At 38.2% G+C, this 16,576-nt stretch overlaps 1 protein-coding gene across 5 annotated transcripts in view; it reads left to right on the top strand.

The window, feature by feature from the left end:
• Window positions 1–16,576, top strand: part of NCOA2 (nuclear receptor coactivator 2) — a 192,131-nt gene that overhangs the window by 9,531 nt on the left and 166,024 nt on the right. For all 5 annotated transcript variants that reach the window (XM_064507415.1, XM_064507413.1, XM_064507414.1 and 2 more), the window contains exon 2: window positions 380–459. The gene's annotated coding sequence lies outside the window, so the exon portion shown is untranslated. The remainder of the gene's footprint in view (window positions 1–379; window positions 460–16,576) is intronic.

Raw genomic sequence — 16,576 nt, forward strand, 5'->3', positions numbered from 1 at the left:
GAGATTTGAAACTAACGTGTTATAAAGTCAACCAACCAAGCAGTCAACCAAAAAAGGAACCAACAACTTTTGCAGAGAGTTCCCACAGGCTCTTTGGTGAAAATAGAGAGTCCAGGCCATATAAATTAATGGAAACCTCTCGGCTGCCAGCACTGTGAATGGGCAGCAGGTGGAGAGGAGTTGGGTGCCTGGAGTGATTGTGCGGCTGGAAATAGGTTACAGTTATCTCCGGAAAAGCAGATACTGCTCTGCAAAGTTTATAATGCTTTCTTCACTTTGTTACGCTTAAAACTGAGATGTGCCAAGTATCCGATCTTTATTTTTTTTATATACACCCTTCTCTAGAAAAGGCTAATCTTTCTCTCAATTTTGTTCACAGCACGCTTGAGATGTATCTGAGCACTGAAGCCCAGCACACACACAGCCTCTAGGACTCTTTGCCCACCTCGCTGAGGCTTGGTGAGTTACTTTTATGCTGTTACATATAATTGTACCATGTCACAGTTTTATCTCCTTCACTGGGGAATTTGATGGGAGAACTTTTAAACTGATTGCATGGAAACAGCACAGCAAACCTTGGTTTTAAGTAATAGATGATATACCAGAGTCAATAGACAGAATACTTTAGAGACTTCCAAAGCGGTGGCCAGGCTGGTCATGGAAGCAGAGACCTCGCTTTGTGCCAGGACTGGGAGTGTGCCTCTGTGCTGAGAAGAGCTGAAGGTGCTCAACAAGTGGTGGTCTTTCGCGTTAAGTCCGTTTGATATCTTATGCTATAGAATTGGCATTTTTCAAATGTGCTAATTATGATCTGTCTTATAGCAAAGGTTGTGTATGAAAGAGTGTAAGCTTTTCCACCCAACTGTCTGCATGAATAAATTACTTAAATTGAGGGCTGAAATAGATATAATGACATTGATGACTTAAACTACTTGTTGCTCAAGAGTTACTGTCTGATGTCCTTCAGGCAGTGCTATGCCTGTTTACATCCCTTCACAAGAAGGGTGAATACCACAGAGATGCAGGGAAAGGGACCCCTGCAGACTGTGTAAATGCAGACTAATAATAGTTTGGTAGTGCAGTGATGGAAAGTAGACTATAACTGCTGTGTTTTTTTTTTTTTTTAGGTGCGTTTAATATAGCAATATACTTGCTCTGTATACATCTTTCACAAATAGGTGTTTGAGATTTTATGTGAGAACCTTTTCAGGATACTCATGAATAGACGTTGCCTTTTAACATGTAGAGTGACTTATTAAGGTCAGAAATATGTATTTTTGAGGCTTGCAAACTAAATATAGAGGTGGGGAATGAGGCAGCTGAGAAGGTTTTTAGTTGTTTTAGGGCATAGTTGTTTATACAATTTTGACCGTTTATGGGTAAAATTATGTAAGTCCACATCGAGTATCATTTCCTCTTTTGTTAATAAGATTGAGCAATTTTTGCAAACTAAAAGAACTTTTCTTTAAACTTGCTGAATTTTCTAGCTCCAGTAAGTGAAAACAGAGATTAAGAAGCTTTTCAGTGCTTCCCTATTTTGCCTTTTTTCATGGCTATTTTGATGAAATAATTTGTAGCTCATTGCATTCAATGAAGGTTATAGTATTGGTTAAATATTTGTTCATATATTACATTAATTTGAAAATACTGTGCCACATAGAAAAATCTTGTTATTTGTTTACACTGCATATTTATTTGGGCTGCATAATGGTCATAATGTGTACATGCAGGTCTTCTGAATAATAAGCTATTTTTATCATCATTGAAGTGAAATGGACAGTTATCCAGGATTCATATGATAGTTCAGTAAAAGGGAGCTGCATGAAATAAGGAATAGCATCAAATCTTGGTCCCATTGAATTTTCAGGAATTTTTCCATTAACTTGTGAAGTACTAGGATTTCAACACTATTGTTCAACATGCTCAGGTGTTCTCGTTCTCTAGCACTGTATCAGAACTGTACTCTAGTTTATATTAACCAGTATACAAATCTGAAATTTTACTGGTGTCTGAGGTTAAAGAGGATATATCAGCTGGAATTTCATTTAAGAAATTCTAGGCCCAGCTCTTGACTTCAAGGGGGATTTCCGATGGTGTCGGTGTTGAATTTGATTGTGTATTTTAAGCAAGACTGTACTGTGATTGCACGTCACGAGTCGTATGCATTCAGCCTAATCATTGCTGCATTAAGCTTTTCGAACAGTGAGATTCCTGCTTAATACTTGAACTATTTTTAAAACAGTATAGCACGTAAAAGCTTGAATCTTGGACTGGTTAAATGGTGTTTAGAATACCTGCAAACTGATCAGAAATAATTTAAGTGACAGAACTTGTGGCTGTTTGCTTGGAACATTGGTAATTGGGGCATTCTGGAATAGCTGCTGTATGCTATTAAACCGGCATGCAGTTAGAGCTTGTGGGAAGTTCAAATTTTAGTTAAAAAGAAAAACCCACTAACTTTTGTCTCCTGTCTAAAAGTTTTCAGTTGGAAGACGTTTTTGCTTTTTTCCTCCTTTTCTTTTTGCATGAAATGGCTTCCTTCACAAGGAACGTTTCTCAGGAAAAAAGAATGTCGATTAGAGAAGTCTCAGTTCTGTTACCCCCAGTCTTGAGGGTCTGTTTCAATTCAGCTTTGCACCAATTTCATTGGCATTTGTATCATAGTTAGTGTCAAGTGTGATGCATGGAAAATATTTGTGTCTCTGTGTTTTATGAGTTATAGTACTCCTTATTGCTGTTTACAGCGGTAGCAGATAAAAAGGATTCTGACAGATGTCTCATTTTTTAAGTTGACGGTGCCCTCTTAATACATGTAAATGTAAAGGGAATGCTGTCAGAAAATAACAGGTAGTACTGAAAGTAAGACTGCCTTATTTTGAAGTAAGTTTTAAGGGTCTTCAGTCTGGGTTTAAAGCTTCAAGTGAGGAAAGAACATAGTAGGTTCCAAGCATCAAATACAGATACGAGAGAGATGCTGCTTCCGTTAAAATGCTGGAACGATGCCTGGGATTCTACAGTGAGTCGAGAACACCTGAATTGCCAGGGGACAGACAGGTCTGAAACGTCTGCAACAAAACATTGTTATGGATCATAGGTATGGAGAATCTTTAGTTGACTGGGTCTTACCATTTGAAGAGGAATCTGTGAGGGATTTTCAGCCGAGTTTGAATCTGTTTGTGCTAAGTGGAGGGGACATGTTCACGTTCCTACGCGCACATACTCCAACATTCAGCATGGAAATTGAGGAGTTTTGTTTTGCTTGAAATATGATCAGAGTTTTCTGCATTCAGTCAGCCCTATTCAGTAACGACATTAGTGAACATGAATTGCCTATAAGGGTGCCTGTAAAAGTAGATGCTTGATTACAGTGAATTTTATATGGTCAGGGTTAAAATGATATTTCTAATCCACAAGTGAAGTTCTGTGGGGGTGGTACAGTGAGAACTTTCAACAGAAGTATCGAGAAATGAGCATCTATTAGGATTTTTACAATTATATCCCATAAGTTTGTTCCTACTATGGGGAATGTGAGTTTATGGAAATTGTGTGTGTGTGTGTGTGTGTGTGTGTGTAAAAAGTGATATTTACACAAGTGTAATACTGCATTTCCTTTAAAATTAATGGAAATAGAGAGTATTGCACAGAGAAATCTCATCATGCTTGCAACCAACGGAAACAATTTGTTAATAATGAAAGCAGATCTAAGGTACTTGAATGTTGCTTTCTCAAAATTATTAAAATTTGTTTTAAGTCCTGAGTATGCCACCCTTAAATATATAAAACTCATTAATTGTATTGATTTAAATGGAGTTCTTTGTCAATGAACTTTTTACTGAATTGATGAAACTGAACTTCGTATATGTCTAGGACTGTTGAAAACACTATCATTCAACTGGTTGAAATTTCCCTTTGTATGTAGCTATATATGGGAAGATTACTTTTAACATTTGAATTTGAGTGAGATAAAAATTTAGGAAATGAGATTGCTAACTTTGTTTTACTCACATCTTAAATATTGGTTTTGACTTAGTAATGGGCCTTGGTAAGAGTTTTTCATTTCTTACCTTTGATAGCTACCTTTTTATGTGGGCAAAGGTATAGTGTATACACATTTGCAGAAGGAATAGCTGTCATTATCGTCTGTGGAAAATCAATATATATTTTAAATACAGATTGATGACATTGTACCACCAATATTGGAACCTGGGAGTTCTGGAGGGGTCAAGAACAGGACAGCTGAGCACTTGCATCATCAAAGAAGATGAGATGCATTTACTTGGGCCAATTTTCCTGTGGGCCTGCCTTTAGCCCCTGAATTGGGAAGAGTGAAATATTTACCCGGCTCAGCTCTTGACAGTAAATAGTATTAATTAAATACAGGGCTTGAAAATGACACTGGATTTTGGATAAAGGCCAGTGGATTTTGCCTTGGCTTTCTGGAAATTGAATTCCACTAGTCTGTTTATTTGACAGCATTATAGTACAATAATTTGAGGTTCATGGGTACTTCTGTACATTAATGTGGGTGAATTTTTATAATACCACAATGCTGGGATGTTAAGCTCGGAAGACTTATGTGACTAGAATAGTAAGTGGATTTGCGGCTGGTTAGTATGAAGTGTGGCACAATGAGTTTCCATTTGATTAATTTACCTTTATATTAACTCGATTTGCAAAAAAATATAGTTTCTTTTAAAACAAACTTTGGATGTATAAAAATTCAGATGAATGGTCTTAACTAAGTTACAAATTACTTAAAAAGATATTAAATATTATCAAATGATTTAGAAATATTTCTAGAATGATACATATCTTGAGAAAATAATTTATCTTAAGAATTTTGGAGGGAAAAAATGTATTTGAGTATTTTCCTCCCCTAGAAAAGACAGCCATTTATGACAGCCTTGCTACACATATACCAGATTTTAGTATGCATGTTTAGAAAGTCTGCTTTCAAAGATTTTGGCAATTCTTTTTCCATTCCTGAAGCTGTTTATGAAAATAGATATAATTTCATTAAGCATATTTGGAGGAAGGGACCAAAACTGTTTCTGTTGTATGAATTGTTTCCTGTTTGTATTTCTATTAAAAAATAAGATGTTTTGCTGTAAAGAAACACTCTAATCTGATGGTTCCATGTGAAGTCTGTAGTTGGAGTCATGGACTTTTCTGCAAAGTAACCGTTATTTTTCTTCTTTAAAATCATATAAATGATTGGCTACAGCACCATGATAGAACAGCGTGAGAGCTGAATGACTCAAAGTTTTAAATTTTCTTCTGTCTAGCATTCTCCAGTATTTTAAACATATATATGTATATATAAAAAAATATGATTTTTGCTTGGTGAGTTTATAATACAATTATGAAATGCTCAAACTATTAAAATTATTTTATGAAATCCTGCTTTAGTCATCTCACCACAAGAAAAAAGGAGTTCTTACGTAGGTAGTATCTGTACAGTGAATAAATGCATCAGTAAAACTCTATATGCAACTGTGTCTGTGGTAAGTGAAAAATATGCTCTGATCATTTCTGACATCTCTGTCTTTACGGTCCAGATTCTACCACTTCTTTATTTTTAGTACTTTTGTTTCTCCAGTAATCCCAGTTCAATAAAGTACTGCATTCTAGATACATCAAACTGTATATTTCAAAATGGCAGCAATAGGAATATCAAGGAATATTTAAGATTAGAGCTGAGAAAAGAAATAGTTTTGTAGTAGGTATTGGAAATCAGTTCATCCTTGAAGGAAACTCTAGCAGTGTCACACCGAGTTAAAACGCTTCCATTCATGCTCTTTCAGCAGATTTTCCTTTTGAGTGTATTCTGACACTCTTGCTCAAATTTTGACTCGTCAGCCTTGCAGGTAACGTGCTGAATGGTGATTCAGAAGATCCTTCCTGCGTTGAATTCCTTTGTCCTTCGGTCTTGAAGTACCTGGCTCGCATCTGCCAAAGGGTGAGGGGTGCCATCCTTCCCCTACGTTGCTTTCTTCAGGTTGTAAGCCTGAAACCCTACTGTGTGTTGCCATAGTTAGTAGTATTTTAAAATGGGATTAAAACACTTATTTATTTTACATTTCTCTAAAAGTCGGTGGCCAACACGTAGCAAATTTCACTTGGGTTAACTTTTATGGCCTTTCAGTTTTCAGTTGTGGTTTTTTGCTTGGCTTCTCTTTGCAAATCCTGGTTAGCTCTATTTTTATTGCTGAATATTGCTGAACAGACTCACGTAAAACCTCTTCTGTCTGGAATTACAGCATTCTTCCAGAATGTATCCTGCAGCCGAATAGGGCTTATGATAGGGCTGGTGATACATGAAGTTTCATGCACAATTACTGATGTTTAAAATAATCCTTGTCCGTGACCATGATTCTCATCTTTCCTTCTTTATGAGCTCACTTTTTTGTCATCGTAGTTCTCAGCTCCTGATCAGCGCTGAAAAATTTGGGGAACCGATATGTGCGAGTCTATGGTACAGCATTTATGGTTGCCACGCTTGCACATATCTGACACAAATTCACAGAAACAAAAATATGTAAAGTTAAGCCACTTTGTATGACATACCACATGCTCTTCCGCTGCGGTCATGCATCAAGCATACTACTGTGACTACCGTGTGCCACAGCCTAAATGGTTTTGTTCCACTAATTTTCTGTTTCTGTTGGTTAGTGTGAGGTATGCTGTGTGTGTGTAGCACATCAGATTCACAGGAGGATTAATTTATTTCAGAGTATTTGCATAGAACCAAGCATGTGGTGCTCTGGTCCTCTTTTAGGTATTCCAGGCACTACCACCCCAAAAAAGTAACAGCCTGTTGCTGTTAAACTTGATTCCAGTAACTACAGTTCACAGGGTGCCTCCTACGTAGTCTTCCTCTTATTTGCTTCATCACTCCATTTCTGAGCTGTTTCCTTCTGCCCCCAGGTTCCAGGGGAAGTGTTTTTGTGTGTCTCTTTTCTTTTGATATAATCCGATAATGCTTGGAGATGGTCTGTTCTCGTTCTCCTTCGCCACTGGTGACAACCCCCTAGCAGCAGTTTAAGGGGAATGATGTTTTATGTCAGGACAGCTTGGTCCATGGTTGTGACACTGTAGTAAGAGGTGAGTGTGTAGAGAGACATACATACTATACATATATATGTATGTATGTGTGCCTGTATAATATTTGAGGGAGGGATCACTTACAAAAATGTATTTTTGGCCAGCTTGAAGCTATTAATGAGCTAGTTGGCTTGCATCTGATGAATAGCTTCGTTTAGGAAGGGGGAAAATTCCCTGGTAATCAGAAGTGCTATTATGGCTCATTTGAGGAAATTCTGAAGTGAAAAGTTTTGATTTCTGAGGCTCGATTTGCAGGAAGACTTAATGGTGGGGACGCGGCAGTGTGGCTCTGAAGGGGGAGGCTGGTGGGAGCTGTGCTTGGGGTCGGAGCCGGGGCTCTTGCTGAGCCGTGATTTCAGGAGGACTCGTGAGCCGGGGGTGAGTGCTTTCTTGCAGTGGCCCAGTCTTTGCTGTGGTTAGAGGCGAGACCCTGTTTTTCCCAAGTCTGGGGCAGCAGCTGCCTCTCGCCATTGCAAGAGGCTGGTGGCTGGCCCCCTGCCAGCGTTTTACAGCTGTGGAGGATGGTGGCTCCTGATGTAACCTGCTTTATTTGGAGCGACAGCGGGAGCACGGAGGCTTTTCCCGTGCAGGCAGGAGCGCGCAGGAGCAGAGGTTACGCCTGTCTCAGGTTTGGAGAGCGGGGAGAGCAGGAGGCTGATCACCGCACGTTAGCGATCGGGACCTGGGCACGGGAAATGGAGGAGGGAGCTGGGGTCCCTCCGGTTCCGAGCCGAGATTTCCACGGGGTGCCTCGGCTCGGAGGAGATTGCCGCCTCCCCAAGGCTGCTGCGTGTGTTGGGGTGGAGCTTTCTGTCTCGACCGCTGAATCGTTTCTGCTTCGTATCTGCCTAAAGACTTCCTATTAACGAACCTGGCTGTCCTCCTATGTCCGCTGCGAGCATCCCGTCTGCCCTGGGTGCCCTACGGGAAAGGGCGGTAATTTCTCCACTTATTTATCATCTTTTTGAATACTACTTGCAAGTCTGTCTTCTCACTCCAGGTACTGCGAAGGAAGCAAAGGTATACATTGTATTTCAGGTATTCTTAGTGATTAAATCCCCTTGTGGATGCTCTTGAGGCTTTGAGATAGCTTACCCTACTTTGACATGAAGCAAGCTATCTGAAACAAGGGCATTTTCACTAGCGAACTGAATATTTATGCAACTTGAAAAAGTTTAAAAAAAAAAAATTTTTTTTTTTTTTGTTCAGTGACTGAAATGAAAAATCAATTATATACACAGCTGTGCTCCTCATATCAGAGATTTTGGTTGTCCATAATTAACTGGATACATTTGACTACAAAGATTTAATATAAATTAGCTTTACATGGTTGCCACTACTTAGGCTGTCTTTTTTCCCAGATGCTTTGATTAGGTCAGTGTGGAGTATTTCGCTATGTAAGACAGTGTTGAATTCTTGCAAACCTAAAAAGATCTCAAGGAGACATACTTAGATCTATCCCTATTAGAGAGAATGAGAAGTAAATGTCAGTTGTGTATAACGTATCTGGCAAAGTTAAGAATGCACCCTTAAAAATTAAAAAAGAATGTCGATAAGTGAGTATATGTTCCCACCCCATTGTGGTGGGAACAGCCAAGTGCTGCAACGTTTCAGGATGTTGACATGAGTTTTGGACTGTTCTTACTGTTCTAACTTTGTGGAAATAGATTTGTGTAAGTGTAGTGGTAACTTTTTCATAATGAACTGTACTCCCTTCTGTTAGGCTTGTGCGAATGACTTCTACTGAAGTTATAGTGAATTTTAGCATTTCCTTGGGGGAGGAGGGACGTTTTTAGAAAGACGAGATTCTGAGAAGGGAAACCGGGAGGGTTTCTTGAACAAAGATTGCGTTAGCTAGTGAGACAGAAAAGATGAAAATGGTAAAGTCCAAGACGGGGTAAGATTTTCTTTCACTAATTGAAAATATTTCTTACTTTTATTAGCAGGCACCATGTAGTGCTGTTTGTAACTGATTTTGTTTACCACTAATGGGGAAGGAAGTCAGTAGTAGGGAACTGTTACTTTGTCATATAGACAATGTCTTGTGGAGCAGAGGAGAGGTAGATTGAATTAATGCAGCACGGTTGTGCGTGAGTGAGCATACCTACAAAAATGCACGAGAATATTCTTCGTAGTTTAATAATTGAAAATTGTCATTTTTCTCTGTGTATGGTTGTATGTTATATAATGTATAGATAGATAATTTATATATGTGTTTATATGTTATATATGCCTTTTGTATTCATTATATTGTAAGCTTTCAGTTGTGGCGTGTTGCTGTGTTCAGGGTATTGGATAGCGTTAGCTGTTGATACACTGTCCTGGCGATGGGCTCTGCGGCTCGCTCTTGCCAAGCTCACGTTATTCTTGTATTGTGCTGAGCAGCCGGTCAAGAATTTCTGTTGGGGCTGGCTGGCTGTCAGCTATGAAAATTAAAGGTTTTGGTGCTTTGGATGACTTTTTTTTTTTTTTTCTTTAATCAACGAATAATTTGGACAAGATGGCAGGAAATATTTGGAGAATTTGAGGGCTTACAGAGTTTTGCCCCTGAACGAACGTTTGGATTCAGTGATGGAAATTTCCCTATAATTATGCCAATAGGAATTATGGTACGTGGATAACAACATGAATGGAGCTATTCTTGAGGCATGGGCTAGGGAGCCAGGAGCTTATTTTTCCTTACCAGGTTTGCCACAGATGTTTTAAACAAGTCACTTAAGCAATATGTTCCTTCACTTTCTTATCTGTAGACTGGGCTCAACCCTCACGCCATTCTCCATGTGTGGTATACCAGTTCCTTGGTGTTTGTGGATAGTTTAGGGAAAAAATATAAAAAACACTTTAATGCTTTTAATTTCCCAAATACTAATAAAATGCCAGGTTTCTATCTGTCTGTGTTGGTGATCTCATAATGAAATTGTAAGAACTGCTAGCGGGAACTTTCCTGATAAAATGTTAGAGCAACGGCCTTTTGCTGTTTTATTAAACAAAAATCAACCTGAATTGTTTCAAATTATCAGTATTTTTGTCTCTTTATGTTATGAGATAAAACATTGGGTATTGATTTAATTTTTAACTCTTCCTCTGTGAAATGTGAAGTTGCCTTTGTGAAGGGTTGCTCTGCAGAGCTGCTCTTTGAAATTCTCATTTAACTCTTCAGTACGGGGTCAAGCTTTCTCTGACTCCTCTGCAGGATTATTTGATTTGCTGCCCAGTTAACCTCAAGGAAAATGGGATGTCTTCAAAGTCCGAGAGGTGCTAGCTATCACCTTATGATGGAGTCACGTGGGAGAAGCTGTTGTTCTAAGTTAAGGTCATCACCTGATGACTAAGGAATTACATGAGTGGGGCTTATTTTTTAAGATGTACCTTGAGGTTGAAAGCTGCACTTTTTTCTTCTTCTTTTACTCACCATCACATGTACCACTGTAAATCAATATAATTGAGAGAGAAGTGGAAAAAACCCTACTTGGAGGGGGGAGGGAAGAGGGTAGGGTTTTAGTGTTTGTTTTGTGTCTCCAGTTTCTCTTTATTTGCATAAATCTTTTATGCCTCAGTGAGGAGAATCATTATTTTTCATAATAGAATTGATTATTAAGTAAAAAAAATGTGACCGTGGAACAGACAGAAGTTCTGCTTTTCTTTAGTAGACAAGGTAAAACATTGCGCAGGTTTACATATGTAGTCTTTATCAAGCCAAATCCTTTAAAAGTAATTTGCTAAGTATTGGAGTAAAATACTCAATGTTTTATGCTGGGTGTCATACATAAAATAAAAGGGGTATTTGGAAGTTATTTAGTAACTTGAATTTGGAAAAAAAGAAAAGAAGATGAGAGGATAACAGTTAATAATGAATTCATGCTATAATTTTACTTTTTGCTCTGTTTTATGTTGGATATTCTGTGCATATTGTTGTTAATTTTTTTTCAGCTGCAGATCGCCTTTAAAAGCCATATAACATAGTCACATTTTAGTAGGTTACATATTTCTTTACCTTACAAATTAAATTGAATTTTTAAACATCTATAGTTTGTGATGTCATAAGGTATAAATTAATACAATGAAAAGCTAAATGGAATAAATCATTTTAACTGCACTTATGTCTCTTCAGGATTACTGAGTGGAGACAAGCGGTGTGCAGTGTGCATTGCATATATTAAGAAATATCACAAGCCTTTTTGACGTAAGTTTTGAAATGAGTTATGGGCTCAACTGCAGCACTGCTCTGAGCGTAGCCTGTGCTGCAGAATTTCCCATTACCATTTTATCACATACTGCACGTCTTTATTTCAGATAAGATTTCTGATTTGGGTAATTGTGGCTAATGTAATTGAACAGTACTTGCTTACTGTTACTTTTTAGTTTTTTTTTTTTTTTTTTTAACAAAAATTGATTCTTACACAGTTCAGTTTATATTCATTTGTAACAATATGTTGTGGTATGTTTTTGAAGTTGGCAATAGGAAGTGTAAGTCTTGACCAGGCTTAGGCCTCTTGATTTTGGGGGGAAATACTGGATCAAAGAATGCAGTCACTAGTTTTGTGACTTTTCAGGGGAGGGAGATTTTTTAGGATATGAAAGTTCTTCTGTGCTTTCTAGGAGCTGGCAGATGTAAGTAACATAGTGCAATAAGGAGTATAAAGATAGAAGATATGCAGATCTAGTTTAAAATATTCCCATCAAAGGCTTGTTTTCAAATTTACTTGTTAAAAAGCAAGACAAAGACAAAAAAAATCATTCTTCTCTCTACTCAAGTTGTATGTAGTGAAGTGTTTGCGGCAGCAGGAGCCAGCGGGGCCTGGCTCACCAGCTTCTATTTGAAGAATTGCTAGTATGTAAGAATTGGACTGCTTTAACACTTCAAGCTGGATATCTTTCTGTTGATAGGAGAGGTACTACAGTTACCCATATGTTAGTCACTAAAAATAGTGGTGCTAGAGTAAGGAGAGTACAGCAGCACAACACCCAAAAAAAGGGGGGGCAGCATTAACACTAGCTAGTAAATGCTTCAACCAAATGCACTGTCTCCCCGGCGCAGGGGAAGGTTGCAGGCCAGATCAGCCCCCGAGTCCAGCCGAATAAATTCAGCGGCATGCCCTGAAGGTCATTAATTTGAGCTCGCTGGAGAGAGGGTGGGTTCAAGTTGCAGAGGTAAAAAAGCTTGTGTCGGGAATGCTCGATTTGCTTCTGTCCTATTTCCCAGAATGGGAATTTAAACGTAAGTATCTTCTCTGACTCCAACTCTAATAGGAGAGTATGGGAGTTCACACAGACAATTTCCAGACAAAAACATTAAATACATTGCAAACTTGAGCGGTAGAGTGCCAGGTAAGGATGTCATGAAATTTAATGCATTACAGTTGTGAAATACTTAGAAGTATTCAGATCAAGGCGGCTACCAAGTGTGAAGAAGAGTGATTTTATTATTGGTAGATGAAGTGCATCTTGATTTGTCTTCCCCTTAACCCTGTTGTGACCCTGTAAAAGATGCAAGGTGGTTCAAACTCCTCTATTAGCTGAGCTCTGGCGATTTCCTGAGTATAGACTTGCTAGTTGTGCCAAATTATATGACCATAAATCATCAGACCTTCACTAGAATTTCTACTTGGCCCAAAGCTAAATTTCGATTAAGAAAAAAAATAGCACTTGGTAATGTAACTTAACACAGACTGTTTCATGTGAGAACATTTTGCTTTTATTAGCTGCTGCTGTCTATTTTTTTTTTTTTTTAATAGTGGGTTGGTAGTTGAGGCTGTATTTCAGGTATGCCTTCTCTCCTGTATTTACATACACACCACCACTAAGAACAAAGGAAGCAATGTCGTGTTTTCAGGCTTGCTTGTAGCATGCATGGAGAGATCGAGAGTATGTTCCAAGTTCTAATGGAAAACTTCTTTATCAATGGGATTCATTAGTGAGTGGTGGTTTTGAGTGATCATTTATCATGAAAGAATAGCCACTGGGCAAATTTGGGTAGTTCGGATTGTATTTTCATTGGTAATGCATAAGATATCTTTTCTTCATGATAACATGGCTTCCATCTGATGGCTACAACAAATGCTTTCATGGGAAACCAATAATAAGAACATGATTGTATTTTTAGTTTTCTTTTAATGCAATTAAACATCTGGAAGTAAGCAGAGCCATCATCATGTGACTGACCAGCTTTGTCCAGGATACTAGGAAATACTCCACGGACCGCTTTTTGGAAATGCCTGCTACACTTATCTGGTGGCTATTTTTTGTTCAATACTGTTAAGTTAGTGGCCTGTGGACATTGTCAGGATTGGTTTGACATCTGGACAGTATTTCTTCTTGATAAGCAATAAGCACAATAAAAAGTACTTAATACTTTAGTGAAGCTTGATATATATTCATTTCACACACTGTCTTGCAAGGTGGGGAAATATGTTCGCTTTTTAAAGGTTAAGGAAAGTCAGTGGCAGAAATTAGGGGTAAGAACCTAAACTGTACGTCTTCTAGATTGTAATGAGAAAATCAGTAGGACAAGAGCTAGTTGCAAATAAGGTAGTCTAATTTGTAATAACTGGTAGTAGTTTAATCAACTCATAATTTGTAGAAGCACACTGCATTGCAGAGTGCGAATAGTATCTGTGTAAATAAGTTCTATGCTAGTGAACTTTATGCCTTCAGATCTGTGCTATATTTGTATTAGCTTTATACACAGCATAAATGAATAAGAAAAATAACTCTCTGGCAACAGCTAAGGTGAACACTTCATAAGGTGTATAAGAAAAACAGTATTTCCCTCTCTCCCCTCTTACTTCTTTGCCTTCACAGTCTCTGCTTTCTGGTCATGTCCTGCTACGATAATATAGTAAATGTCTAAACCCTAGCAAGTGAGGCTGTCACATTGATGTTTAACTGACTTTGAAACAGTGCAGCTGTAAAGGGGAAATGAATTCTGTTCTCTGTCAAAGCCTGTAAAAGAGTGTTTGTTTTAGCAGCTACTGAAGATGGAAGTGTTTATTCCATGACTACACTGGTTGTCAAAGCTGGACATATTTTCCTATATTAATAATATTTGGAATTTTTCATTAGTTATTGTTTCCTGTTGATTTCTTAAAGGAGTTTTGAGATTCAGATCACTGTACCAGTCTTTTCGAGTCTTTTTGCATTTGAACAGAAGTCCTGGAATCCCATTTATGTGTGTGCATGCGTGTGTAAGTATGCTCGTATATAAAATTTTAAAAGCAGTTGCAAATGCCTGATACTTTTCAAGCCAAAGAGTCAATGGCTTTCTGTACAAGAGACAAAGGGTCACCTCTTCCAGTTTGTCCGGTGACAGAAGAATGTGCCCAATATGTGTGAAACTCAATTGATTGCAATAATCTTTTTTTATATGACTTCCATCGCAGGCTTTTGCTCCCAATATATAGAATTCTCCCTTGATGTTAAAAGACTGACCGGTGTCTGGGTACTAACTCTTACTGAAATGTATGGTATTCTATGTAATTTATTTCAAATGTAGCTTATCACATGCACAGAAATCTTAGCCATTGAGCAAAAACAGAATCTTCCTGAAGTGTGACTGGCACATTGTTGCCATAGTAGGAAAATATGCTGAAGTAATGGGGCTGGAGGGTTTTGTTTGTTTGTTTGTTTTTGCTTTTTTAATATAGATCATCTAGAGCTGAAATTTAATAAAGTATAAGGGCTCAAAATTGAAAGCCATAACCTTGCTAAATAAGCCTTAGTCACGATGCTGGCGTAGTCCATGAGAAGGGAGAGCAAGCAGTGAGGGCAGCTGGCTTTTGTGCTGGTGTTACTTAGGATTGCTCTGTGTGTCTTACCAACCATTTTACACTAAAGGTATTTGGGGGTGAAAAAGCCAAAATACTGCTTCCTTGGTTGCCAAGGATTCTTATTGCGATGAGATTACACTTCCCAGTGTTTTCACAAGATGGACATGCAGGCCAAAATCTTTCCCAAGCTTCTCTTTGAGGATCAGTGCAATGTAACAAAGAAGGATGACCCCAAAGTGTAGAGGCATGAGCAGGAGAGAGAGATAAAAGGTGTGAGAATACACTAACATGATAGATGCATATTTATGTATCTTCCCTACCCTGCTCGTTTTCAGCCTGGTTTCCAAAGGAAATGAAACTCATGTAATCGTGATGGTGCTCTTGCCGAGAGAAGACGTGGTTGGGTGTGTGCGCTGGCTAGTGAGCATTTGCTGTTGCCTTCCTCTGCCCTCGAGACACGCATTGCTGCAGGTTTCAAGAAAGTAAGCGATCAGGTAGGGGACTGCGATCCTGTTAGGGAAAGAAAGACCGTACCTGCTCGCAGCCCTTGTTCAGTGTCAGAAGATCATTGTGGGAGAGCGGCGTTATGGATGTTCGAGGGCACAAAGTCGGTCAAGTGCAGAGGTGTTGGCATGTTTGTCAAACTAAATTTTCATGCCTCTTACTTTTTTTGCTTGTCAACTGGAGATTGAAGCAACTGCGAGGCAGAGAAATTGTAAGGTTTAAGGTATTTTTAAATTAAAAATAAAGAGCTGCTTTGATAGTCATGTAACTGTACGATATTATATATAACTGCATAATATTCTGCATGTAACTATAATCTGTATATCTGGGTAATAAAAGCGTACAATTTTCTTTCTTGGAAAGGGGTATGAAAGCTTTACATACATTATGAGAAATTCAGTTTGAACATTTAGATTACAAAGGGTCCTTTAATCCCACTAAAGTTAATGCTGGTAGTTGTAGTTTCATTTTTATTGATGGGCCAGCCAGAATGCCATGTTTTAATATCCACTATTTGTTATAGGTCTCCGGTTGTTTTTCAAGGCAGGGCAGGAAGAATATATTCAGCGTTATGGCAGTGGGACAACACAGGCCTACGTTTGTCCTTCCCTGTTTCTAACAACCATTTTGGCTGTCAGGGCTGCAAGTTGTTTAATTCAGCCTCAGATAATCAACCTAATTAAGTATCTTGACAGTATATTATAGACAAAACATTTAAATGGCAGAGACACTTCATTGAGCCACTGCTCACGTGGAAAGCTTCTTTCTACTAGTTTTGGTGATTAAAAAAAACTTGCCAAAAAGAGTGAGGTGGATATATATCTTTTATTGTGAGTGATCATGGACATAAACCACTATGAGAACTTTTTGTTTTGTGTAGTTACCCTATTTTATAATTATTACTTAAAAACTTTAGTCTACTTTAACTTGGGTTTATTTAGTTCTTATTTTCAGCGTTGGATGGCTTTGCTTCAGTATATTTTGCAATGTGACAATTAATTTTTTTTTAATAATTGGATTTTCTCCTAATAAGCCCATTGTTTAAGCGTGCTGATGGGTGGTGCCATGAAGTTGTTGTGCCTGACCTGGAATCAAGGCTAACGCACACTACAGTACCTCCACTAGCTAATATTCTTAAAAATTCATCCCTATTTTGTCTTTCCATCTTCTCTTGCTACCTCGCTACAGAATCAGTGGAAGAA

The sequence above is a fragment of the Dromaius novaehollandiae genome, chromosome 2, assembly GCF_036370855.1.
Source record: "Dromaius novaehollandiae isolate bDroNov1 chromosome 2, bDroNov1.hap1, whole genome shotgun sequence".
In the NCBI taxonomy this organism is placed as follows: Eukaryota; Metazoa; Chordata; class Aves; order Casuariiformes; family Dromaiidae; genus Dromaius; species Dromaius novaehollandiae.